Source organism: Pan paniscus, chromosome 7, assembly GCF_029289425.2.
Source record: "Pan paniscus chromosome 7, NHGRI_mPanPan1-v2.0_pri, whole genome shotgun sequence".
Lineage (NCBI taxonomy): Eukaryota > Metazoa > Chordata > Mammalia > Primates > Hominidae > Pan > Pan paniscus.
In genome coordinates, this window is record NC_073256.2 from 62,560,572 (window position 1) to 62,586,630 (window position 26,059).

General features: G+C 45.1%; 1 long non-coding RNA gene across 2 annotated transcripts; it reads right to left on the minus strand.

Annotated features, from left to right (window-relative positions):
* On the minus strand, positions 1-25,808 carry LOC134730971 (uncharacterized). Of its 2 annotated transcripts, none has more exons than XR_010112929.1 (3): positions 25,587-25,808; positions 6,078-6,348; positions 1-855 (listed from the first exon to the last, which is right to left on the minus strand). It is a non-coding gene; the product is annotated as an uncharacterized LOC134730971 (long non-coding RNA). The 2 variants fall into 2 exon arrangements; XR_010112928.1 differs by having other exon boundaries at positions 3-2,837.
* Between the last annotated feature and the right edge of the window lie 251 nt (positions 25,809-26,059).

The following is a 26,059-nucleotide window of genomic DNA, read 5'->3' on the forward strand; positions in this document are numbered from 1 at the left end:
TAGACAGGCAAGAAATTATTTATTCCTATTTTAAAGATGATGAACGTGAGACCCAAAACAGATCGTGTGACTTGCCTTAGTCACAAAACCATTTGAGGCAGCTTTTCTTAAGTACGTTGGGTTCAGTGCTTTCCTTTTAGTTATCCCCTCAGTCTTCCAAGGTCTAGTGAGGATGATTCCTGCAGAGAGAGGTCAGTGTGGGCCCACAGTGTGTGCTGTACATTGCCCTCATCTGGCCTCTGCCATTGGATTCTGCATCCTGGATTCCTGAGGCTGCACTCAGCCTGCTGTGGAGACCTAGTACCCAGATCCATGGTGCCATTGGTCTTGGTTTGCTGTAGACACTCCTTGGCTATGTCTGAGGTCTAGGATAATTGTTAAATATGCAAACATTCACTTCTGAAAGTTGCACGGATGAGATAATAAATGTATTGTCACTCTTCATGAGCATCAGTGAACATTGCTTACCTCACTTGGAGCTGTGAGATTTCACAATCTGTTACTTTGTAGCAAATTTGGTATAAATGTAATCCTTGCATTTCTTTTCCTGCCTCAAACATAGGCCAACTGACTCTCTTCCCAAAGTCATCCACACCTGGGGATGAGCTTGCCCACATCCTGCAGAGGAAAAGCCAACTTTTGTCAAGAATCAGAATGCACCAGCCTTGCCTTTGGAGCCACCTACATCGACTTCCTGAACCATGCCTTGCTGAGGGCTTGTTTCTGTGGAGCCAGCCTCTTCTCCCTGCCTTAGGGAACACTTCTCACCATGGCTTGTTTCAAACTGCAGAGTTCTAGGTATCCGAGAGCTGAGGGACCTTTGTCAGCCATCTCTGAGGCTCAGCTTCTTGGGCTCTACAATATAGATAATAATGCCCAGTTCATGAGGTTGTCTTGAAGGTAAAATAGGTATGCAATGTGATGAGGTGTCACAAAAAAAGGTGAGAGGTGTACTGTTTTATTTTGTCTCCAATGTACCCAAGTCATCCTCCAAACTGAAACCTTGTCACTGACCCACCAACAAACCCTGCCATGTGCCACAGCCTCATGATTCTCTCCTCTCACTAGAGGAGTGCATGGAGTGATTTTTTTTCCACTTGGTGATCTTTTTGTATTAGTCATTCATTAATTCTGCAGTTTGATGAGGGTCTGCTTGTGCCAGCCTCTTACTATTCAACTCCCTCTCTCCTTAATTCACATGAATGAATTTTTTCATTCAGCTACAATGTGCATTCAAGGAGCATTCACAAACAGCACTCATTAGCTGTGGAATGATGCCAAGTGGCTCACGTGGACTGAAGGCCATGTGCTTGGTCCATGAACAACCTTCCAATCTGCCAGGTTCAGCCTAGTTTCCAGGTTCTACACACAGCCTCCTCACCACAGCAAGGCCACTTGATCCCTATCTACAGAAAGTGTCAGCCCTTCTAGCAGAGGTCCTGTAGTACTTCAACAACTATGGCCACACTCAGGGACTTGATGTTAAGAATACTTATTACCAGCCCAACTCTGACCTAGTGCCCAGAATCCAGTGGTATGGTTTCTGAGCCCAAGCCCTACTCTGGGCTTTAATCCTTAGGACTATATTTCTACCCTGGGTCCTGTTTTAGTGGATGCCTTAGTACTCCAAGTCTCTCCTGAGTCCAAAGCACTGCCTAGGTATTACCAGCCTTTCCTGAGAATAAGCCCTCAATTCTAGGCTGACTGGGATTCTGCTCCATGTGAAGAGACTTCTGTGGGGCTCAGCTGCCTAGACTCCCAAATTCCACCCACTCTGTGTGTCAGAGAAACTTTTGCTTCTTTACTTTGGGCCCAACCTTTCTTGACTCTCTACCTGGTCCACCATTGTCATGTGTATTTAGATGTCCTTCTTGGCCAACCAAATGGAGTTATTCACCTGTAACAACACCAAGATCAAGTACCCTCAGGTGCAGTCCCACCTGTGTGGGACAGTCTATGTGCAATCTCTCACCTGGTCTCCTACTCATTTCTGATGAATCTGAAGACAAGGCCAACAAATTAGATAAACAGAGTCCACCACCTCCCTCACTCAGTGTTGAGCAGATTTCTGGGGTTGCTGTCCACTCTCTCATGGTCCCAGGAGCTCTAACATGCCCCAACTTTGTCTTGACCTTTGAGGCATTCTGCCCTTTCCTTCAGTGAGGAGTTGAGACAGAGAGGCTGTAGACAGGAACGGCAGGGGTCTGGGCTTGGCTACATTGCCTCTGGCACTTGCTCCACTACACTTCTTCACAGCCACACCTGAGACCTTAGAGGGACCATCAAGGTCATTGCTCATCCCCACAGGAAAACCAGCCTTGGAAAATAAATAAACGACCATGGACTTGTTTGATGGGCCAAAGACAATAAAGGGGCTGATGTTTGACAAAACAGTAAAGACACCAACCAGTTAGCGCCCCAAACAATGCAAGTTATTTAGAAAGGGAAGAAAGCCTTGGCATGATTAATTAGCACCTGGAATACAAATTCACATGAGAATGAGGAGAAGACACATAAAGTAATAAATGCATTGTGAAATCCAGATCTTAAGCTTAGTCTTGATATTTTTTAAAAAGTCAATTATTTTCAGCAATGCCTGAAAATCATGTTGTTTAACAAAGTAAGAAAAGGACTTTTGGGGTAGAGAACTGTGTGGTGCACACATCCTGAGATGATAAGTTTCTGATGTCAAGCCCCAGGCTTCCAACAAGACAAGACAGACATGAGGCAGCTTGTTTATATCTCAGTGAGGGAGGGAAGAGGAGGGCACAGGAGAACATTCCAGGGAGAAAAGACACAGAAGCTGCTAGAAGATGGATGCACAGCTGATAAACCCCCTAAGGAGAGACAGGGAGAAGACAGCCATTACGTTAAGTTCTGTTATAGAGACAGGTAAGTCACAGATCTTTTCATCTATCTGGCTTGGTTTGGGTTCCTTCTACGGTGTGTGTATGTCTGTTTTCTGTTTGTAATTTACTCTGAAGTGAAGCCTTCCTGCAGGCCATGTTTCTCATCTGTAAGGCATGGCTTCTCTGGGTCTGATGGAAGGGCCTGCAGTGCTTGGTGAGTTCTCTCAATCCCACTGGGCAGGATTCCCACATCTGCCAGCCCTGCCTCTGTTCAGCTGTCAGCTGCGGAGGCCCTCTCTTGCAGAATGTGGAGTTTGAGCCTGCACATGCCCAGCCAGCCCTGAAACAAGGGCGTGGACATGGAGAACCCATGCGGATGTCTGCCCTCACCTACCATGTGACCACAGGTGCCGCCTGCCTGCCTCTGCAGCTGCAACTCTGCTCTGAACTGGGCTCCAGGGCTCAGTGAGGCTGTGGCTGTTCCTGCTGCTTCGCTCCCCACCATCCTTTGCTGTGGCCAGGAGGCAGAAAGCCATGGTGATGTTGGGGTGACGGTGGGCTCACTGTGTGTGTCTCTTGCCTATGTCCACTGTTCTATATCACCTGATTGATGCTGGAGGGTTAGTCCAGTACCAGTGACCATGCCACAGTGGAAAGCAAAATGCCACATATGCACAGACCACATTGTAGAGGCTGATGAGCGCCTCCCGTGGTTCTAAATAAGAGAGTGCATAAAGGGGCAAGTGCTTTGTTTCCCAGGGAGCGCAGGGCTGTAGAGGCACCATCTCTGATATTTGCCTGGGATACACCAAGCCAGGACCACATTATCCCTGTGTGGTGGGGGCAGTACAGGGCCAGGCCCTCTCTCCAGGGCCCACTGAGGCAGGCACAGGAGCAGCACACCTGCATTACAGACCCAGTGACTCCAAGAACAAGTGGAGCTAAGCACACAGCCCCTGTCTTCTGGCCGCTGCTCCCAAGGCTGTGCCCCTCCCTCACCACTCTCCATACACCTGGATCCACCTGGATTAATCTCCAATCAGCCAAGCCTAGAACTGACACTTATAACACCTTATGATATGAAGCCCTTTATGACTTTGGAAGGATTAATCCATTTGTAGCCCCTCTGAGAAGTATAGCATCCTACAAATTAAAGAAAATAAAGCTCATAGAAGGGGAGTGGCCGGTAGAAAGTCACCAGCCAAATATGGAGCAGAGCCAGGCCCATGGCTCTGCAGGGATCTCAGCTGCTGAGTGAATGGCTGGGGAGAGGCTGGGCACTTCTAAAACCCAGGCCTCTCCTTTTGCTGGGCATTCCATCAGCCTTTCCTGTGGTGCTGCCAGCCCTGGACTCTCTCGGTCCCCTGGACCCAGATTCATGTCTCCAAGTGTCCATCTCTGGGGCTATTTTTGTGGCCTGGAGTTTTGCTCCTTGGAGATGGCCACACATGACTCTTCTATCTGGGTTATAAACTAATGAGAGCAGTAGAGGCCATTTATCATTTTAATGGGGTCTTCACATTCAGATATTAGGGCCTCTAATTTATTGGAGCTTTAGGGTAAAATACTAAGGAAATCACTACCTCCTGCAACCAAGAGGTTCTGTGAGGGCTTTTCGTGTCACCCACAGAGAGATCCTGAGACATATGAGACCCCCTCCCTTCTCCCAGCCTCACTCCCGACGGAGGCAGCTCCTCCTGCCTGGGCTGGGCCTGGCCTGGCCTCCCATTCTGTGTGAAGTTCTGCCTCTCACCACCCACTCAGCACAAGCCCAATAGTTGTGGGGTTCTGATTCCTCCACAGCAGGCTCTGGGGCCTGGCTGCACACCGCCCTCGCCACCTCCTTCCCACCTGCTGATGCTTGAGCCTTCCCTCACTGCCACATTCCACAGCTAAGGTCCCACCACGTCAGCTGTGCCATCTCCCCAGTAGGGTGCCCACCAGGATCTGCCTTCCAGCTGCTCACAGGACAACAGGGGAAACCTTCTGGAGCAGCACAGAGGGGCCCAGAGCCCCAGGTGTTGCAAGGGCTCTGGCCAGGGTGTGTCTACGTGCCGTCCTGGGCCTCCTGTATCTTAAGAGAGTGCCTGCTCATAGACGGTACCTGACAAAAGAGCACTGGGCAAGGGCCCTGGAGACATCCTGTGTCAGGCCAGCCACATACGGGACATGGCCCTCTTCTGAACTGTAGGTCACTTGTCACTGTGAGCCTCGGTTCTTCACTGGGATGCCTGACTCATTGTCACTTACAATGGGCATGTGAGTGTCGCCTGAGTGTCACTCAGCTCTCCCCCACTTGTCCCAGGAAGAGTCCCCCTGGATGCTCCCTATCTCCACAGACCCCTGCTGTGATAGCCCTGGGCCTGGAAAGACTATCCCTGCAGCCCCAGGACCAGCCAACTCATCCACACTTTCCTGTGGGCCACCATCCCCCAGGTGCCAATTCAGCTGAAGTGAGGACACAGCGGGCAGCACTGAACGATATTCCCTTCTACCATGGACCTCATAGTGCTGCCTCTATATGGCCCAAAGGCTTCTGTGGCCTCAGCTTGTTGACACCCACAGTGATCCTGCCTGCTATCCTTGTCCGCACCTTCACAGGTGAGGGAGCCTGAGACTATGCGAGGGGAAGGACCTCCCCAGAGCCTCACAGACAGTGGGTGATGGAAAGAGACTGGCACCAGGCAGTGTGGCCCCAGGGTGAGAGCCCTGCCCTGCTCTCCTGGATACAACAGCCCTTCAGCCTGACTGCTCCCAGAGCCCACAGGCCTGGCCTGGCCCCATGCTCCCCCTGGCAGCTGGCTGCCCTTGCACCTGCTACTTAGGGTGAAAGTTGGCTTCACCCCACCTTTGAGAGGGTCTTAAGTATGTTTTGCCCCCTCAGATTCTCATTCCTCAGGCCTCACCACAGACCAAGACCCACAGCCTAGGCCCCATTTCCCATCCCTGTAACTGGCCCTTCCCAAGGAGAGTTTCCATGCAGAGGTCGCTCCTGGAGCTCAGCAGGACTTAGAGCCGGTGGCATCAGCACCAAGGAGTCCCTCCTTGACCAACTGTAGTCCAGCTCCTCTAATCCCTATTCTTGACTAAGCCTGAACTTGGGCTTCTGTAGATTCCTGCTAAATCAGTTTAGTGAGGAAGCCCCCTTCCCAACCTTGATAATCTGGCTCCTTGGCTTGTTTTTAGAAAGACATTTTTGTAGCCCAGTTTAATAAGAACCCCCCTTACCTTGATACCTCATCAAGTTCCTCTTAGTGACTGTCCATCCGCTGACCCTCTGCTCATTGTCCATAAACACTCCACTCACTCTCCATGCTGCCTCCAGAGCTGAGCTCAACTCTGTACTGAGGGTCGTCGCCTAATGCAGGAGTTCCAATAACATCTGTCTTGCTGGTTTTCACAAGTGTCAGGAGCAGATTTTTTCTTTTACATATGTCAACATCAGGATGAGAGACACACACAGTAGCAGGGGTCCTGTCCTCACATCGTTCTTTCCAGACTAAAAAACAAAACAATTTTTTCAACCCTTTAAGCATTAAATATATACATGAAAATGTATGCATATGGGTAAAATGTGGTATATTTTATGAGTTGAATACATCTGCTCATGCAGATCAAGAATCCAAATGAGACCAGCACCCTCCCTTTTAATGATGAGTTTCCTCAGAGCCCAGCCTCAAATCATACCTCAAAGTGGAAGAAGGACCTACTGCTCAGATTCAACAAGTTCCAGCTGTAACTTTCCTTCGCCACATTTACCCTAGCCCTGCTTGGGCTGAGGGGTCTCTACTGTACATGAGTAAATTATTATATTACAAACATAACATGCCAAGGGCAAGAAATATGAGGACAACTTTACAAATGATTCAAATGCTGCCTTGTGATTTTCTCTTAAACCATAAACACTTCTTCTTGTTAATTAAAATTCTGGCATTCCTGAGTAGACTGTAAGAGCTGTGAGGAAAATTAAAAACAATTGTGGTTATCCCCATAGATTGAGCTCTCATCCTGTGTCAGGGACTGGTGTAGTGACAACATCTATTAAGCATTCTGTTCTTATAGCCACTGTGTAAGATGAGTATTTAATAAGAGGTTCTGAGGTGCCGCATTGACAGCCAAGAGGGGTCTGCATAACCTCTGAGCGCAGGACTGACCACAGAACCCTGCCATATTGAAGGTGCGACCCCACAAAGACAGGGTGCTCTCCTGAAAGCCTTGCTGCCTGACCAAGGCCAAGCCCAGCCCTCCGCCAGATGAGGGTGTTCACAGCCCCCTGCTTCTTCTCTGAAAGATGTCACACTCTTTAATATAGATATGGGTGAGGGTCTCTAGAATCTGAATGATTGTATCTTCCTAAAATTCATATCTTGAAATCCTCACCCCAAAAGTGATGGTATTAGGAAGTGGGGCTCATGAGGTCATAAAGAAAGAGCCCTCAAGAATAGGATTGGTGCCTTTATAAAAGAGGCTCAGAGACCCTTGCCCTTCCCACCACACAGACACAGTGGAGGCACCATCTAAGAATGAGGAAGAGAGCCCTCACCAGGCATCAAACCCCCTGGTGCCCTGATCTTGGGCTTCCAGCCTCCAGAACTGTGAGAAATCAATGCCTGTTATTTGTAAGCCACATAACCTATAATCTGTACAGCAGCCTGACTGGACTAAGACACATGGGTGAATGTCTCCTGCCACACTTCGTGATTTACTCTATGACAAAAAGATCCCTAAATCTAGAAAATCTCTTACAACCATTAATATTTTCTCCTCCTGGAAATAACAAAATGCATCAAGCCTATCCCATAAAAGCAGCAAAGATCTCCCTGCTCCTCTGTATTCCTGCAGCCTCTGTGGGGGAATCAGCCCCAGCTCGCTCCTGAGTGTCCCCTCAGACAGACCAGGCCTGCCGCTCACCTCCAAGCAGAAGTTGTGAGCCTTGGTGTGCTCCCTCCTCACAACCTAGCGTGGGAACCCCACTTTAATTTTAAGTCCATGAAAGGCAGAGCTATGTGGGCTTCTCTGAAGGCCCAGAAGCTGTCTTAGGGTCCCATCAGCTTCCACCAATCCGTGGCTCCCTACTGACCACCCCACACTCATGCACACAACTTAGCTGCAGATAAAACCAGCAGACACAATCTCACTAATGTGGGGATTTTCTTAATTTAGAATTTTTATTCTTTCAAAGTCTATCTTTATCTTTTCATTTGTGTTTTAAAAAGATTTGCTAAGCAAATTAAGAGAATAAATGAGATTTAGTAAAAATGCTTGAACTGTTTAAAAGAACAAACATATTAAGCTCCTTAGGCATATAGTTTTACATTATAAAAACCCCTCAGTCTTAACCAAGCATTAAAACATGTCCTCCAGAGACCTTACTAGATAATAATAATCTCCCTGAACCTACGGTTCCAAGCAGACTGTGCAGTCAGCCGGCCATGCTCCCCAGGCCCCATGAGGCCAAAGCAGCCCCGAGCTCCTTCCTCAGCCTCCCAAAGTGCTGGTATTACAGGTGTGAACCACCATGCTTCAGCCTTTCTTTAATTTTTAAGTAAGATTTTCTTTATTTCTTTGAAAAAATATAGATAGCTAATTGCTTTGAAGTCTCTTTCCTTTAAGTTCACCATCTGGGTCCTTTAAAGGCAATTTCTATCACTTGCTTATTTTCACGTGTATAAGTCACATTTTCTTTTTTCTTGACATGTCTCTCATGTTTTGCTGTTCAAAATTGGACATTTTAGATAATATAGTATAACAACTCTGAATATGGAGTCTACATCCCCCAAGGGTGTGGCATTGTTTTTGCTTCATTGCTTGCTCATTTGCCTGGAGATTTGGCTGAACCAATTCTAAGAGGTCTGTTCCCTCTGCAGTGTGTAGCATTTGATCTTTCTGAGAGAGAGAGAGAGAGAGAGAGAGAGAAGATGCAAGTCCTCTCCTTTGAGTGGTCCATTCATGTCAGAGAGCTACAGGAAGTACATAGGGCCCTGGTGAGCTCAGGGCCCATCTGTATCAGCACTAGGGTTTTATTTTTATCTTTTAACCTGGGTTTCTAGAGGTCAATTCTGGGTCAACAAAAGCCACTTATAGGTCAAATGTTGTGCTTAGGTCTACTTAGTTACATGTTTACCTTTTATTGTTAGATGTGTGTGTGTGGCTTAGAAACTCTAATTACAATACAGGGAGTTTATTTTTTGCTCCATTTTTTTCCCAGTGACTAGAAGCTTGGAGGTTCTTTCTCTAATTGCCTCTGAGAGGCAAAGCCTTGAACCTGCTCACTGTCTTCCAGACTTCTAGGGGGGCACTGAGAAGTTATTTTTAATGTGGCTTTCTGTTCACTTTGTGTTTAGCCAGGGGTTGTGCTGGGTGGCTTTGCCGGTGTGTTGCTGGGTCTGTGTGCAGCACGGGGAGTGCTTTCTTGCTTCTAATGCATCCTGCTGTGATCACTCCTGTGTTGGTGCTACCTAGACCACGCACACAGCATTCAAACCCCAGAGTTCACTGTTGTCTCAGGGGGGCTCTTCTTATCCGTCTCTTTTCCTAGTTCTCTGTTAAAAATCTGGCTTCTCTGCTGTTTTACTTGTATCAAAGCTCCCAGCCTTATCATTGCTCTCCCCAGTGGAACCATTGCCTGTTCTAGTGCCCTCAGGCATTGAGCCCCTCACTTTCAGTCCCTTCAGGAACAGCTGCTGAGCTTTTCATCCTCATGCACTGCCTTTCTCCTTGGGCAGATCCCCTGCATCCTTGCATTGGAGTTGGTGGTAGAGAAATGGCTTTCTTGGATTGACACCGCTGCTCTATGAGGGGGTGGTGTTGGAGTGATTGGCAGCCCCTGGTCTTCTTGATGTGCTCTTACTGGTATGGAATTCCCATCGTGTGAGTGAGCTTAGGTGAGGCCAGTAGGAACCTAGTACTCCCAGACTGCCATGCCTGGGATAGAGTTTCTGCCTCAGAGTGGGGGCTGATTTAGGGAAAAAGAGGACCAGTCCTCTCTCCCATACCTACCTGGAATACAGTTTCTGCAACACAGAGCCAGGGGAATGAGAAACTCCTGCAGCCTCCCCTTCCAGTATAAAACTGTAGTCCTAGACTCTGGGCTGGGGAGAAAGAGCCCTCATTTTCTAGGCTGCACATGCCCAGAGCAGAGGTTCTGTAACCTGGGTTCACGGTGTGGATAATGGGGTCTCAGCTCAAATGCCACAGACTCTCACTGTACACCAAGGTTTGGTGGATTTTCTTAAATGCATTTTCTCCATTTCCTCTAGGTCCCTAGGACAATTTCCAGAGATGTCGAATGATTGTGTTTTTGTCTGTTTTGTTTGTTTTAAATAATTTTCACCAGTTACACTGTTTTGCTGGGCAAAGGGCCTGCCAAACTCTATTCTGTCATTCAGAAGTCCTGACTTCTCCTACTGAGTTTTGGGGTAGTTTCTTGAATATCAATATTCTCTTAGCTAATTGGTGGAAGCACTGATGGTGATAAGTGAGTCATGGCTTTCTGGAATGCTTGCTGAGAAAATGCCTGACAGGATCCAGGAGGGAAGTTGGCTGAGAAGGCTTGGTGCTATCGGCCATAAGTGCAGCAGGAGAGGTTGTTGTGGATTCACTATCCTGGTGCACAGGAAAGGTAAGGGCACAAACTTGACACCTCTTAAACACAAGATTCACTTTTCTAAAATTATAATTTTATTTTCCGGTTTAAAGAAAATTATAATGCAAACAATTTGGAATTGGGAGAGACAAAAAGTAAAATAATATCTTCCAAATGATTTCCAGAAATAAACAATAGTTACAAACTAAAACTTCTGAAGCATGCTTCTGACTTAAAAATCTCTGCTTCTCTGTCTTCAATTCTGCATTGACAGCATCAACAGCACCAATTGTGGGTTGAAGACCATGGTCACCAGCCTATGGGCTTGTGGGACATGGATGCTGTAAAGACACTAGAGTGCTGCATTTCTTTTGAGAAAATGAAACAGACCATCTCTTATTTCTTCATCTTCAGAGCATATTTTATGTTTCACTTAAATACCACTTTCTGGCTTATCCTAGTGGAAGATTTTCCCTACTGCTCACAATACATGGGCAGTCATTACTGTTCCCTGAAGTGATTGAATATTAAAAAATCTTTTCACCAACTGAAAGAAAAATGAAGATCAAGAGAAGAGAAAATTATTAAGGGAAATAAATGGAAGTAAAAAGGGCTTTATCACTTCAGGTGATAATGATTTTAAAGCTCTCAGCATCTAGTTGTCAATTAACAAATTCACAATTCAGTTCTGAAGTTAGGATTTTCTGTGGTCACATGAAGCAGAATTATTAGAGATGCTGAAAAAAAAAATGTTTTAAAGGATTTTGCAACTGGGGAGTAACTTATTCCCATCAAGTAAACCAGAGCTGTCAGGCCATGAGCAGCAGGGGATTGATAACTCTACTTCCAAAGAGAGACATGTTTAAGGGGCTCTCCCCAGCCCTCCAGCCCAAGAGAATATTTCTCTAAGGAGAAGTAGTTCTTTAATGAGGAAATGCAGCAACCATCAAGGTTAGGTGTTTGGAGGGTAGCAACTACAGATGCAATGAATTCAAAGGCCCCATGTATGAGATGGTGAAGCATTTTTAGAAGTGCTTTTGAGAAACACACACAAAGAGTAAAACTTATGTTTATGAAAACTTATTCAACTGTGATGTTTTGATATGAACACTTCAGAATATGTTCTGTATTTTAAAGTGTTAAAAATATAGTTCTTTTAATATTTTCCCCATACATATGTAAATATCTATCTATTCATGTATAGTGTGTACAGCACACACAAACACAACATGGTCACAAGGAGGTGAACTCTGAAGCCAGACTGCCTGTGTTAAAATGCAGCTTCACCTGCAAGCTGTGGGACCTCCAGCAAGTTATTTAAACTCCCCATGTCAGTTTCATGGTGTGTCAAATAGTCATAGATCCTGCCTTATAGGGCTCTTGTGGAGATTAAACAAGATGTCCTTAGAGCAATCAGAATGATGCCTGACACAGTCAGTGCCCACCATCAGCTACTCTTAGATATAAGGAGACACACATAACAAAAAGGCAAATATGTGACCATGTACTTAGACATGTATGTGCAGGTGACACCCAGCCACATCAACATTCGGCTACACACACACGCAGTCATAGACAAGCTCACACACATCCATACCTGTGTGCATATAAACATGTTCAAGTCACTGAATAATGTCAGAGGCTAGGGTTCCCCCACCTCCTCCCTCTTTCCACTGGGGAAACACCCACTTTTCCTTTGAGTTCATATTTGTGCATGACTGGGTCTCACCCAGACAGACTGAGTTTTTCTTTGAGGTAGATCACAGTGCATTTAGTTTACAAATGTTCGTACAGTGTGAATTCCTACAGGAAAGAGGCTGTGTTTTCATCTTAGCTCTTCTAACTGGGCCTAGGACCTCCCCCTCCCTAAGACTCACATAGTGAGGTTTGTCTTTCAGTCTACACTTAAAGCACTTTTATGAATGAACAAATAGACAAATGAGTAAGAGAAGAGGTGAATGGGCTTCAACCACATCATGGACAATGCTTATTCTCCATGGGACTTGTTGAGTGCATCAAGAAAATGCCAGCTGCAGTCAACAGCACAACATGGCCCATCAGTGTGGCCGCTCCCCGCTTCTCACTGACCCCTGCCTGTGCTCACTGTATTGACATGTAGGGAGCAACCCCTTATGTTTGCCAATCTAAAAATTGTGGTTCTTAAACCTGTTTTTCCCTCCACAGGTAAAAATTATACTTTTATTGACACACCTGAAGGAAGAGTGTCTTGCCATTTAAGTCAAATTTTAGAATCATAATAGGACAGAAAGATTTGATCCCATGCACAAACCCATACAGGAGTGGAGCCCAGGACAACCCCATGTAAAAGGATGATGGACAGCTGCACACATGTGGCTGAAATGTTTGGACAGAGGCAAATTGCACATGGCCATTTCTTTTTTTTTAATACAGAATTTTGGGGTGGTATTTCTTGCAGCTGTAAGAAAAACCTGAAAAGTGCATTGTGAGGGAAAAGAGCAGAAATTAAGCAATTAGGTTTAAATTGTACATAAAAATAATCTGTGAACTTCTTTAAGAAAATACAGTTCAGGCTGGGCGCGGTGGCTCATGCCTGTAATCCCAGCACTTTGGGAGGCCAAGGTGGGTGGATCACCTGAGGTCAGGAGTTGGCCAGGTCAGCCTGGCCAACATGGTGAAACCTCGTCTCTACTAAAAATACAGGCCAGGCACAGTGGCTCATGCCTGTAATCCTAGCACTTTGGGAGGCTGAGGCAGGTGGATTGCCTGAGCTCAGGAATTCGAGACCAGCCTGGGCAACACAGTGAAACCCTGTCACTATTAAAATACAAAAAATTAGAGGCATGGTGGTATGCACCTGTAATCCCAGCTACTCAGGAGGCTGAGGCAGGAGAATGGCTTGAACCCAGGAGGTGGAAGTTGCAGTGAGCTGAGATCACGTCACTACACTCCAGCCTGGGTGACAGAGCGAGACTCAGTCTCCAAAAACAAAAAAAAAATACAAATGGCAGGCTCCTGTAATCCCAGCACCGCACTCTAGCCTGGGCAACAGAGCGAGACAGTCAGACAGAAAGGAAGGAAGGAAGGCAGGCAGGCAGGCAAGAAGGAAGGAAAAAGAAAGGAAGGAAGGAAGGAAAGAAAGGGAAGAAGGAAGGAAGGAGAGAGAAAGGAAGGAAAGAAGAAAAAGAAAGAGGAAGAAAAGAAAGAAAGAAAGAAAGAAGAAAGAAAGGAAGAAAGGAAAGAAAGAAGAAAGAAGAACAGTTCAGATCCTGCTCCCAGAGATTCTGATTTTATTGGTTCTGGAATGACCCAGGGATCTTTATTCATTAAATACACCTCAGTTGATTCTAATATCGCTGATTTAAAGATCAGTCTTACTGTGAGAAACATTAATCTAGTATTGCAGATGTTTTCCCATTTAACATGTCATTTGAATCTCACAGGATCCTGGAGAAAGAGAGAGAGAAAAGTCAAATTCATAGAAACAGAGGGTAGAATGATAGTTTCCAGGGACTTGGAGGAGTGGGAGATGGGGAGTTATTGTTTAATAGGTAGAGTTTCAGTTTGGGAAAATGAAAAGATTCTGGAGCTGGATGGTGGTGATGGTTGCACAACAGTGTATTTACTGCCATTGAACTGTAGGTTTAAAATGTTTATGATGATAAATTTTATGTTTTGTATATTTTACATTTTTTAAAAGAAACTTTCTCTGCCAGGAAGCCAAAGAAATAGAAAAGATTCCAGGTATGAGAAGAACTTACCCTAAGGTGAAATATTAAACCAAAAGGCACAACACAGAGTAAGAAGTGTGTTTGGAGAAGCAAAGAAAACATTCCTAGCTTGGAAAGATCAAGGAAGGACTGCTGAGTGATACCTTTCTAAAAACTGTAACAGGAAAGATGGAATAAAGGGAGTTGGGCTGTAAGTTTTTGTTTTCATTTCTTAAGATTTCATGAAGAAAAGTTTTGAGCAGATGGTTTTCACTTTCTTTGTGGGGTTGGATCCAGTCCATCAGTGGAGGGTGCTGGGGGCTGGGGTGGAGGTGTGGTGAAGGGATATACTTAGCTGTGCTAAGGATGAGAAAGTTGACCGTAGGAACAATGATGCAAGTCAGAGGCCCTCATACAGATTGAATCTTGCCTGTTTTTATACCTTCTCTCAAGATAAGAGGAATATTTACATTGTTCAACTGTATTTTTATCAAATAAATTACATTTACATTGTTTAATGACTAAAAACTAAAAGGCAGGTCTGTCCAAGATGGCCAAATAGGAACAGCTCCAGTCTACAGCTCCCAGCATGAGCAAAGCAAAAGATGGGTGATTTCTGCATTTCCAACTGAGATACCGGGTTCATCTCACTGGGGCTCGTTGGACAGTGGGGGCAGGAGAGTGGGTGCAGCCCACAAAGTGTGAGCCAAAGCAGGGCGAGGCATCGCCTCACCCGGGAAGTGCAAGGGTCAGGGAATTCCCTTTCCTAGCCAAGAGAAGGGGTGACTGATGGCACTGGGAAAATCAGGTCACTCCCACCCTAATACTGCACTTTTCCAACAGTCTTAGCAAATGGCACACCAGGAGATTATATCCCGCACCTGGCTCAGGGGGTCCCACACCCACGGAGCCTCACTAATTGCTACCACAGCAGTCTGAGATTGAACTGCAAGGTGGCAGCAAGGCTGGGGGAGGGGCACTCACCATTGCTGAGGCTTGAGTAGGTAAACAAAGCGGCCAGGAAACTTGAACTGGGTGGAGCCCACCACAGCTCAAGGAGGTCTGCCTGCCGCTGTGGACTCCACCTCTGGGGGCACGGCATAGCTGAACAAAAGGCAGCAGAAACCTCTGCCGGCTTAAATGTCCCTGTCTGACAGCTGTGAAGAGAGTAGTGGTTCTCCCAGCACACAGCTTGAGATCTGAGACTGAAGAGATTGCCTCCTCAAGTGGGTCCCAACCCCTCAGTAGCCTAACTGGGAGGCACCCCCCAGTAGGGGCAGACTGACACCTCACACAGCTGGGTACCCCTCTGAGATGAAGCTTCCAGAGAAATGATCAGGCAGCAACATTTGCTCTTCACCAATATTTGCTTTTCTGCAGCCTCCGCTGCTGATACCCAGGCAAACAGGGTCTGGAGTGGACCTCCAGCAAACACCAACAGACCTGCAGCTGAGGGTCCTGACTGTTAGAAGGAAAACTAACAAACAGAAAGGACATCCACACCAAAATCCCATCTGTACATCACCATCATCAAAGACCAAAGGTAGATAAAACCACAAAGATGGGGAAAAAACAGAGCAGAAAATCTGAAAATTCTAAAAATCAGAACACCTCTCCCCCTCCAAAGGAAGGCAGTTCCTCACCAGCAATGGAACAAAGATGGATGGAGAATGACTTTGATGAGTTGAGAGAAGAAGGCTTCAGACGATCAAACTACTCCGAGCTAAAGGAGGAAGTTCGAACCCAATGCAAAGAAGCTAAAAACCTTGAAAAAAGATTAGATGAATGGCTAACTAGAATAACCAGTGTAGGGAAGTCCTTAAATGACCTGATGGAGCTGAAAACTGTGGCACAAGAACTACGTGACGAATGCACAAGCTTCAGTAGCTGATTCAATCAACTGGAAAAACGGGTATCAGTGATTGAAGATCAAATGAATGAAACGAAGCAAGAAGAGAAGTTTAGAGGAAAAAGAGTAAAAAGGACAGAGCCAAGATGGCCGAATAGGAACAACTCCAGTCTACAGCTCCCAGCGTGAGCGACGCAGAAGACGGGTGATTTCTGCATTTCCAACTGAGGTACTGGGTTCATCCCATAGGGGAGTGCCAGACAGTGGGTGCAGGACAGTGGGTGCAGTGCACTGTGTGTGAGCCGAAGCAGGGTGAGGCATCAACTCACCCCAGAAGTGCAAGGGGTCAGGGAATTCCTTTTCCTAATCAAAGAAAGGGATGACAGACAGCACCTGGAAAATTGGGTCACTCCCACCCTAATACCGCACTTTTCCAATGGGCCTAACAAATGGCACACCAGAAGATTATACCCTGCACCTGGCTTGGAGGGTCCTACGCCGACTGAGCCTCACTCATTGCTAGCACAGCAGTCTGAGATCAAACTGCAAGGCGGCAGCGAGGCTGAGCGAGGGGTGCCCACCCTTGCCTAGGCTTGAGTGGGTAAACAAAGTGGCCAGGAAGCTCAAACTGAGTGGAGCCCACCACAGCCCTAGGAGGCCTGCCTGCCTCTGTAGGCTCCACCTCTGGGGGCAGGGCACAGACAAACAAAAGGCAGAAGTAACCTCTGCAGGCTTAAATGACCCTGTCTGACAGTTGTGAAGAGAATAGTGGTTCTCCCAGCACACAGCTTGAGATCTGAGAATGGGCAGACTGCCTCCTCAAGTGGTGCCCTGAGCCCCGAGTAGCCTAACTGGGAGGCACCCCCTAGTAGGGACGGACTGACACCTCACACGTCCAGGTACCCCTCTGAGACAAAACTTCCAGAGGAACGATCAGGCAGCAGCATTTGCGGTTCACCAATATCCGCTGTTCTACAGCCACCGCTGCTGATACCCAGGCAAACAGGGTCTGGAGTGGACCTCCAGCAAACTCCAACAGACCTGCAGCTGAGGATCCTGACTGTTAGAAGGAAAACTAACAAACAGAAAGGACATCCACACCAAAAACCCATCTGTAAGTCACCATCATCAAAGACCAAAGGTGGATAAAACCACAAAGATGGGGAAAAAAACAGAGCAGAAAAACAAGAAACTCTAAAAATCAGAGCGGCTCTCTTCATCCAAAGGAATGCAGCTCCAGCTGCGTTCACCAGCAACAGAACAAAGCTGGATGGAGAATGACTTTGATGAGTTGAGAGAAGAAGGCTTCAGAAGATCAAACTACTCCAAGCTAAAGGAGGAAGTTCAAACCAATGGCAAAGAAGCTAAAAACCTTGAGAAAAATTAGATGAATGGCTAACTAGAATAACCAATTCAGAGAAGTCCTTGAAGGATGTGATGGAGCTGAAAACCATGGCACAAGAACTACGTGACAAATGCACAAGCCTCGGTAGCCAATGCAATCAATTAGAAGGAAGGGTATCAGTGATGGAAGACAAAATGAATGAAATAAAGCGGGAAGATAAGTTTAGAGAAAAAAGAATAAAAAGAAAAGAACAAAGCCTCCAAGAAAGATGGGACTATGTGAAAAGACCAAATCTACATCTGATTGGTGTACCTGAAAGTGTCAGGGAGAATGGAACCAAGTTGGAAAACACTCTGCAGGATATTATCCAGGAGAACTTCCCCAATCTAGCAAGGCAGACCAACATTCAAATTCAGGAAATACAGAGAATGCCACAAAGATACTCCTCGAGAAGAGCAACTCCAAGACACATAATTGTCAGATTCACCAAGATTGAAATGAAGGAAAAAAATGTTAAGAGCAGCCAGAGAGAAAGGTCAGGTTACCCACAAAGGGAAGCCCATCAAACTAACAACTGATCTCTCAGCAGAAACTCTACAAGCCAGAGTGGGGGGGAAATATTCAACATTCTTAAAGAAAAGAATTTTCAACCCAGAATTTCATATCCAGCCAAACTAAGCATCATAAGTGAAGGACAAATAAAATCCTTCACAGACAAGCAAATGCTGAGAGATTCTGTCACCCCCAGGCCTGCCCTTCAAGAGCTCCTGAAGGAAGCACTAAACATGAAAAGGAACAACTGGTACCAGCCACTGCAAAAACATGCCAAATTGTAAAGACCATCAAGGCTAGGAAGAAACTGCATCAACTAACGAGCAAAATAACCAGCTAACATCATAATGACAGGATCAAATTCACACATAACAATAGTAACCTTAAATGTAAATGGGCTAAATCCTCCAATTAAAAGACACAAGACTGGCAAATTGGATAACGAGTCAAGACCCATCAGTGTGCTGTATTCAGGAAACCCATCTCACGTGCAGAGACACACATAGGCTCAAAATAAAGGGATGGAGGAAGATCTACCAAGCAAATGGAAAGCAAAAAAAAGCTGGAGTTGCAATCCTAGTCTCTGATAAAACAGGCTTTAAACCAACAAAGATCAAAAGAGACAAAGAAGGCCATTACATAATGGTAAAGGGATCAATTCAACAAGAAGAGCTAACTATCCTAAATATATATGCACTCAATACAGGAGCACCCAGATTCATAAAGCAAGTCCTTAGAGACCTACAAACAGACTTAGAGTCCCACACCATAATAATGGGAGACTTTAACACCCCACTGTCAACGTTAGAAAGATCAATGAGACAGAAAGTTAACAATGATATCCAGGAATTGAACTCAGCTCCGCACCAAGCAGGCCTAATAGACATCTACAGAACTCTCCACCCTAAATCAACAGAATATACATTCTTTTCAGCATAACACCACACCTATTCCAAAATTGACCACATAGTTGGAAGTAAAGCACTCCTCAGCAAATGTAAAAGAACACAAATTATAACAAACTCTCTCTCAGACCACAGTGCAATCAAACTAGAACTCAGGATTCAGAAACTCACTCAAAACCGCTCAACTACATGGAAACTGAACAACCTGCTCCTGGGTACATAACCAAATGAAGGCAGAAATAAAGATGTTCTTTGGAACCAATGAGAACAAAGACAACATACAAGAATCTCTGGGACACATTCAAAGCAGTGTGTAGAGGGAAATTTATAGCACTAAATGCCCACAAGAGAAAGCAGGAAAGATCTAAAATTGACACCCTAACATCACAATTAAAAGAACTAGAAAAGCAAGAGCAAACAAATTCAAAAGCTAGCAGAAGGCAAGAAATAACTAAAATCAGAGCAGAACTGAAGGAAATAGAGACTCAAAAAACCCTTCAAAAAATCAATGAATCCAGGAGCTGGTTTTTTTGGGTTTTTTTAAAATTATTTATTATTATTATACTTTAAGTTTTAGGAATGTGCAGGTTAGTTACATATGTATACATGTGCCATGCTGGTGCGCTGCACCCACCAACTCGTCATCTAGCATTAGGTATATCTCCCAATGCTATCCCTCCCCCTCCCCCCCAACCCACAACAGTCCCCAGAGTGTGATGTTCCCCTTCCTGTATCCATGTGTTCTCATTGTTCAATTCCCACCTATGAGTGAGAATAAGCGGTGTTTGTTTTTTTGTTCTTGCGATAGCTGGTTTTTTGAAAAGATCAACAAAACTGATAGACAGCTAGCAAGACTAATGAAGAAGAAAAGGGAGAAGAATCAAATACATGCAATAAAAAATGACAAAGGGGATATCACCACCTATCCCACAGAAATACGAATTACCATCAGAGAATACTATACACACATCTATGCAAATAAACTAGAAACTCTAGAAGAAATGGATAAATTCCTCGACACATACACTCTCCCAAGACTAAACCAGGAAGAAGCTGAATCCCTGAATAGACCAATAACAGGCTCTGAAATTGAGGCAATAATTAATAGCCTACCAAACAAAAAAAGTCCAGGACCAGATGGATTCACAGCCGAATTCTATCAGAGGTGCAAGGAGGAGCTGATACTATTCCTTCTGAAACTATTCCAATCAACGGAAAAAGAGGAATCCTCCCTCACTCATTTTATGAGGTCAGCATCATCCTGATACCAAAGCCTGGCAGAGACACAACAAAAAAAGAGAGTTTTAGACCAATATCCTTGATGAACATCAATGCAAAAATCCTCCATACAATACTGGCAAACTTAATCCAGCAGCACATCAAAAAGCTTATCCACCATGATCAAGTGGGCTTCATCCCTGAGATGCAAGGCTGGTTCAACATATGCAAATCAATAAATGTAATCCAGCATATAAACAGAACCAAAGACAAAAACCACAACATTATCTCAATAGATGCAGAAAAGCCCTTCGACAAAAGTCGACAGCCCTTCATGCTAAAAACTCTCAATAAATTAGGCATTGATGGGATGTATCTCAAAATAATAAGAGCTATTTATGACAAACACACAAGCAATATCATACTGAATGGGCAAAAACTGGAAGCATTCCCTTTGAAACCTGGCACAAGACAAGGATGCCTTCTCTCACCACTCCTATTCAACACAGTGTTGGAAGTTCTGGCCAGGGCAATCAGGCAGGAGAAAGAAATAAAGGGTATTCAATTAGGAAAAGAGGAAGTCAAATTGTCTCAGTTTGCAGATGACATGATTGTATATTTACAAAACCCCATCATCTCAGCCCCAAATCTCCTTAAGCTGATAAGCAACTTCAGCAAAGTCTCAGGATACAAAATCAATGATGCAAAAATCACAAGTGTTCTTACACACCAACAACAGACAAACAGAGAGCCAAATCATGAGTGAACTCCCATTCACAATTGCTTCAAAGAGAATAAAATACCTAGGAATCCAACTTACAAGAGATGTGATGGACCTCTTCAAGGAGAACTACAAACCACTGCTTAATGAAATAAACGAGGACACAAACAAATGGAAGAACATTCCATGCTCATGGATAGGAAGAATCAATATCGTGAAAATGGCCATAATGCCCAAGGTAACTTATAGATTCAATGCCATCCCCATCAAGCTACCAATGACTTTCTTCACTGCTTTAAAGTTCATATGGAACTAAAAAACAGCCCGCATTGCCAAGACAATCCTAAGCAAAAAGAACAAAGCTGGAGGCATCACACTACCTGACATCAAACTATACTACAAGGCTACAGTAACTAAAACAGCATGGTACTGGTACCAAAACAGAGATATAGACCAATGGAACAGAACAGAGCCCTCAGAAATATTACCACACATCTACAACCATCTGATCTTTGACAAACCTGACAAAAACAAGAAATGGGGAATCGATTCCCTATTTAATAAATGGTGCTGGGAAAACTGGCTAGCCATATGTAGAAAGCTGAACCTGGATCCCTTCCTTACACCTTATACTAAAATTAATTCAAGACAGATTAAAGACTTAAATGTTAGACCTAAAACCATAAAAACCCTAGAAGAAAACCTAGGCAATACCATTCAAGACATAGGCATGGGGAAGGACTTCATGTCTAAAACACCAAAAGCAATGGCAACAAAAGCCAAAATTGACAAATGGGATCTAATTAAACTAAAGAGCTTCTGCACAGCAAAAGAAACTACCATCAGAGTGAACAGGCAACCTAAAAAATGGGAGAAAATTTTTGCAACCTACTCATCTGACAAAGGGCTAATATGCAGAATCTACAATGAACTCAAACAAATTTACAAGAAAAAAACAAACAACCCCATCAAAAAGTGGGCAAAGGACATGAACAGACACTTCTCAAAAGAAGATATTTATGCAGCCAAAAAACACATGAAAAAATGCTCACCATCACTGGCCATCAGAGAAATGCAAATCAAAACCACAATGAGATACCATCCCACACCAGTCAGAATGGCAATCATTAAAAAGTCAGGAAACAACAGGTGCTGGAGAGGATGTGGAGAAATAGGAACACTTTTACACTGTTGGTGGGACTGTAAACTAGTTCAACCATTGTGGAAGTCAGTGTGGCGATTCCTCAGGGATCTAGAACTAGAAATACCATTTGACCCAGCCATCCCATTACTGGGTATATACCCAAAGGACTATAAATCATGCTGCTATAAAGACACATGCACACATATGTTTATTGTGGCATTATTCACAATAGCAAAGACTTGGAACCAACCCATATGTCCAACAATGATAGACTGAATTAAGAAAATGTGGCACATATACACCATGGAATACTATGCAGCCATAAAAAATGATGAGTTCATGTCCTTTGTAGGGACATGGATGAAATTGGAAATCATCATTCTCAGTAAACTATCGCAAGAACAAAAAACCAAACACTGCATATTCTCACTCATAGGTGGGAATTGAACAATGAGAACACATGGACACAGGAAGGGGAACATCACACTCTGGGGACTGTTGTGGGGTGGGGGGAGGGGGGAGGGATAGCATTGGGAAATATACCTAATGCTAGATGACGAGTTAGTGGGTGCAGCACACCAGCATGGCACATGTATACATATGTAACTAACCTGCACATTGTGCACATGTACCCAAAAACTTAAAGTATAATAATAATAATAATAAAAAGAAAAAAAAAACAAAAATATACTTCTCTCTGTACCTATAGCACCCTTTTATGCCAGATAGATCTCCTCATTCACAAGCAGGAGCAGCCTGTGTCAGGCAGTGTGTGTGAGAGAGAGAGAGTGTGTGTGTGTGTGTGTGTGTGTGTGTGTGTGTGTATTTGATGAGGGGATGTCATGATTAGCAACAATGGAAACAATGGAAACAATTCTCTCCTTCCCACAAAATGGGACATCCTTTGCCCTCTTCACTGATTTTTCTTGTTTCCCACACCCTCAACTTTCACATTTTTCCCCACTGACTCATTCTCCTGGTGCTGTGTGGCTGCCCCATTAACCCATCGGTGAAAGCTTGTAATCCCTTTGCCCCGCAATTATGTCACCAAGCCAGGCCTCACGCAGAGTCTCCCTGGGGAGGGCCTTCCCTTTTCTAATGTCCCCACTCAGGAGGGAGAATTCTCTTTGAGTTCAAGACTTGTCCCAAGACGGGTGGACCCCACAGACATGGAATATCCTTAAGCAGCAGTCACCTTGACTCTTGGGCTTGTCATGCCCACTCGATGATCCTCCTTGGCAGTACCCCCAACACCAGCTTTCTTAAGGCTCCCTGACACTGTGTCCACTGGGCAGCGGCTAGATTTTTTAACATCCAAAGAGTCACTGTTTCCTACAAAACATGTCATCTTTCAATGCTTTCAGAGCTGGGCTGCCTTGGTATGAGTGGCAGGTGGGGGCAAAGTGACCCAGGCCATGGGTTAATTTTTATGTCCCTGACTTGGAATCCAGTTCTTCTTGTGGATAAACAAAGAGCTGAGTACTGCCTGAACACACTTTGAGATCTTTTTTTCCTTTCTCTCCTTTCTCAGCCTAATGATATGTTTGTTCTCCATCGACCCCTGGGTGTGCTGAGACCTTGCCCCTGCTCTGCCCGCCCTTTGGCCTCCTGTCACTGTCTGCAGAAACAGAGCTGGAGTCCTGGACTCCTTGCTGCTCTGGAGAGGGGAAGGGCAGCTGGCTGCTGACCTGACTGTCCATGTTCCTAAAGGCTAAGCTAAGAATTGAGAGCAGTGCTCTTCCCTCAACCACACTGGGAATAAAAGGAGATTTTGGGAAACTAGAAGCCTATTTCCTTCCAAAATATTTAGGGCCATGGAGATCACTTCTTACCCTTCTGAACTTAGACCCCCAAACTCTAGTTCCGTATTTGGGACATGTAAAGTTTCTTGTCATTTTTTTTTCCTGGAACTTGAGTGGGAAGGTTTTTACCCTATGGCACCTGCATAACCCCAAGCACTATATATAGCCCATGGCTGGTAGGTAGAATGGTGGGGAAAAGCAGAGGGCTGAAAAATGCAAGCCTCAGACATGTTCTTTAGTGGACTCTATTACATGTTGAGCCCCTGCTGAGTCGCTCTTTTTTTGTAAGGGTAGATTTTAGGAAACTGAAGATGCTGATGTGTGCAATACCACTACGTAGCTCTGCCTGACCCTTCAGCTTCAAGAAGTCCAAGCTGGCTTTCATTAACAGCTGAAGGCAAGCTCTTCTCTCTCAGCCCCAGGTGACCATCACAGCTGTATGAGGTAGACAAGCCTGGTGCTGTCTCCAAGAACAGTCTGAAAATAGGGATGCCATCAACTTTTACAAAGTGAAGACCCAACAAATTTTGCCTCCAAAAAACCCCAACATTTCTTCTGTGGCATCTCATATTATCACCAGTGGGTAAGAAGCATTGCCCATTTCCATCTTGTTTAATTCCTATGAGGGGCAGAACAGGGATGGGGAGAAGTGTTCCAGGTTCTGATTCCCTTTTTTTGGGCCTCTCCCTTGAGAACTCACTCTTTTGAGAACTGACTCCAGGAACTGCTGTCTTCAGTCTGGGGACTTGGAACTAATGGGAAGGGTGAAATGAAGGTGACCCCTGAGGAACTCAGGGTGGGGCAGCAGAACCTCACTTCAAAGCTCCCATCTTCCTCCTGACTCTGAGTTGCCAGGTGAATGACAAGAAAAAATGGGAGTTTTAGACCATCCTTCTCTCCTCTTTCTAAAAAAGCAGCAGGCTGGGCACAGTGGCTCACACCTGTAATCCCAACAGTTTGGGAGGCTGAGGCAGGAGAATTGCTTGAACCTAGGATTTCAAGACCAGCCTGGCCAACATGGAGAAACCCCGTCTCTACAAAAAATACTAAAAATTAGCCAGGTATGATGGTGCACGCCTGTAGTCCCAGCTATCCGGGAGGGTAAGATGGGAGGCCCCCTTGAGCCCAGGAGTTTGAGGGTGCAGTGAGCTGCAATTGTGCCATTGGACTCCAGCCTCCATCCTGCGTGACAGAGTAAGACCCTGTCAAAAAAAAAAAAAAAACAGTGAACTTTTCTTAATTAATTACGTGACTTCCTATGTTGATTTAATTGAGATGTTGCTTTCATGTTATTCATTTTTAAAATGGATCATGTTTTGTTTGACTCCTTCTCTGTCAATTTCAAATAAAGAATTGTTATTCATATTTGCTTCTAAATGCATATTTCAGACAGCAGTCCTGGGACTCCTGGAAAGTCCTCTACTGAGAAAGAGCACAGATTTGCAGACCTTTGGGAACTTCTGCTCCATTCTCTAGGATTCTGCCTCCTGAGGACAAATGGAGGAGTAGAAAGCAGCCAGAGCCTCTCACAGGTCAGCACTGCTCTCCAGCTCAGCCCTAACTCTTGGGAGAGTTGTGGCCCAGAGCCTCCTGTGACGGAAAGGCTGCTGGTGAGCAACTCTTGAGGGCCTGTTCCCCTCTGGTGTCCTGAATTCTTTAACAAACCAATCTGTGGGCCTGAATTCCATGGTATTTGTGATTTTACCACACCTGGGCAAATGGTCTGTAACTTTTGGATAAAAGCCTTTGTCCCCACCTACCTTCTGTGCTGCCCAACCTGCTCTCCTAGACCAATGCTATTCTAATGTCCCCCGAGAGTTCCCATTCCTGAGGTCTCTCCATCCCAAGGATAGATTATGAAAAGAGAAAATAGGAATAGGAAAACAGAAGTTAACCTCTAATGTGGGCAGCCCTTGGGATTCCTTACCAGATTGATGTCTGTGTCTTTTCAAACATGGATAAATATGGATATCACTGAATGCAGAGACATGATAGAAAGATGATCTCAACCTCACTCAAATAAAGAAAGAACCAAAGAAAGCCCCAGGGATTGTTAAAATGCAGAAGAAACCAGCCCAAATTCTCCAGCATCTGTATCTAGTGGCTTCCCCGGGCAACTGAGCAGAGAATGTGCTCTCTAGACTAGAGTTCCTGACCTGCATCACAAAGGTATGGTACAGTCACAAAGGGGTCTTGAGCTTAGGGAGGGGACAAAGGAGGAAGTAACCCCAAGGCCCCCATTATCCTCCCCTCTCTTCTCTGGTCCTTCCTACTTGTCACCCATAACTGTTCTTTCTATCATCTATCTATCTATTCACCCATCCATCTACTCATCATCTATCCATCTATTCACCCATCCACCTACTCATCATCTATCTATTTATCAGCAATCTGTCATGT